Source organism: Mesocricetus auratus, unplaced genomic scaffold, assembly GCF_017639785.1.
Source record: "Mesocricetus auratus isolate SY011 unplaced genomic scaffold, BCM_Maur_2.0 Super-Scaffold_100037, whole genome shotgun sequence".
Taxonomy (NCBI): Eukaryota; Metazoa; Chordata; class Mammalia; order Rodentia; family Cricetidae; genus Mesocricetus; species Mesocricetus auratus.
In genome coordinates this window covers 11,009,641-11,012,020 of record NW_024429215.1, presented here as the reverse complement: position 1 = coordinate 11,012,020, position 2,380 = coordinate 11,009,641, and the positions used below count along the sequence as shown (strand labels likewise).

At 37.3% G+C, this 2,380-nt stretch overlaps 1 pseudogene; it reads left to right on the top strand.

Moving 5' to 3' along the window:
- The first annotated feature begins 768 nt into the window (after positions 1 to 768).
- On the top strand, positions 769 to 1,690 carry LOC101833371 (annotated as a pseudogene).
- The last annotated feature ends 690 nt before the right edge of the window (positions 1,691 to 2,380 follow it).

The window sequence follows — 2,380 nt, the reverse complement described above, 5'->3', positions numbered from 1 at the left end:
TGCTGACTTATATTTCCTCTTCTTGTTCTGCGGAGGATTCTGAGGGATATCATCCCACTGAATATCCCCAGTGCTTTACCAGTCCTAACCTGAGTGTGCACATGTCTATGTGTGTGTGTGTGTGTGTGTGTGTGTGTGTGTGTGTATGGTGTAACTTTTTATAAGAGCTTAGCTCTTAACATAAGATGCAACTTCTTTATTGTAGCATCATCTGAATACACTTTATGCTCTTAATAAAATTTTCTAATATATAGCTGTAGAAATATCTTGAATGATAATGATATCATACATTCCCTTAATCAGCTTTTAATTTCAGAGGGGATACACATTACGAATTGGTAATTTTGAGTTTTGTACAAGTTATTGAAGTTGTCTTCTTTTATACCATTACTAGAAAATAGGAGTGTATATTCACAGTCTTGGACTATACTTGCTGTTAGTGTCTCAGATAACAATTGCTTCTAACAGACCAAATGTAATTGTACACAATGCTACACATCCTATTTTTATGAAGGCATATCACCCATCCACACATGCATGCTGAGGTCTTTAACCATCTTACAATCAGATGCATTGTAAGTAATAACTAATTATGTCATTAACTTTGAGCAATTCGATTTATGTAGTCTAGTCTGAGATCATACTTCCAAGCTCTAAGAAACATTGTGATTTAGCCTCTCTGTAGGATTTGGATTATTAATATCTTCCATTGATTTTGACCAGGGTGAGTTCTTCCTCCATTATCTAAAGAAAATCACACTTAATAACAGAATGTATTTCTGGAATCTGACCTTCAAAATAATTTTCTTGTCTCTAACTACAACTGGAATTCTGGGAAATTTCTTGCTGTTTTACTACTATCTGGTCTGCTATGGAGAATGCAAATTAAAGACTATAGATTTGATTCACATGCACCTAATGGCAGCCAACACCTTGATCGTTCTCTCTAAAGGAGTACCCCAAAAAATGGTAGCTTTTGGTTTGAAGCAGTTTTTAAATGATTTTGGATGTAGATTACTTTTGTACATTGTAAGGGTTGGACGAAGTGTGTCCATTGGCATCACCTGCCTCTCGAGTGTCTTCCAGGTCATCACCATCAGTCACAAGGAATCCTGTTGTAAGCATCAAAAAGTGAAAGCTGCTAAGTATGTTGGCTGCTCCATCGCCATCCTCTGGGTCTTGCACATGTTGATAAACTTCATCTTCTTTGTGTACCCAATTATCAAATGGAATGGTAAAAATGTGACAATAAAAAAAGATTTTGGACATTGCTCCACATTAGGGCGGGATGAAATCAATGACTCACTCTATGCAACACTTGTTTTCTTTGCTCATTGTCTGGTCTAGTGGCACCATGATTGTTGTTCTGTACAGACACAAGCAGAGGATTCAACACAACCGTAGCTCTTGTGATTCCAGCAGAGCCTCCCCTGAGTCCAGAGCCACTCAGAGCATCCTGATCCTGGTGTCTACTTTTCTGGCTTTTTATACTGTGTCTTCCATCTTGCAAGGCTGCATGACTCTTTTGTATAATCACAGTTGGTTGCTGGTGAATATCACTCACCTAACTTCTCTGTGTTCTCCTTGTTTTGGAACCTTTGTTCTTATTAAACATTACACCATGGTGCCCAGACTCAGTTTGGTCTGGATGAGGAATATAAACTCACTTATTCTTAAGCAAAGGGTATAGCTTTTGTGGTATCCATTTGTTTACTCACCAATCTCCCTCACAAATTCAGAACAGAAATTTAATCAGGTAGTGCCTTATCTTTGAACTATTAATGAAAATGATATGTCTCAAAGTTTTGTCAGCTGGGTGAATTAGATGCCCAAATTAGCTTATACCACTGTATGTGGACTATTTCACTCTTTAACTTATAGTTCCAAGGCTCCCCTTGTCAACCTGGTGTACAAAGGAGCTAGCAAAAATGCTCTCAGTCAAGCTACACTTCATCTAGCTTTCATTCTGCCAGAAATCTTATGGGTCATAAAGTTTAACTGAAAAGAAAACTAATGCAGTGCCCGACCATGAAGTTGTGCTTCAGGAGGTCCTTGTCTATTTACAATTCTTCTCCTGTTTACTAATGTTTACTCTTCCAGAGTGAATAATAAAGGCTAAGAGTTTCTCTCAAACAAGCCAATCTGCAAAGCAGACAATTGAGAAAAGACCAGCTACCTGGAAGAAACATAAATAACAAAACTGGATAGAATAATATTAGACTAAATAAAGGACACTTTCTAACATATTGAGTGTCTGCAGGATATGCAGTGTATTCCAAATTTATAGCTTTTGTTACTTGTCTCACATGTTGCGGTGGACTCTAAGGATATATCTTATTTTGAATCATTTCTGTTCTTATAAGTAATCCCTCACCCATAT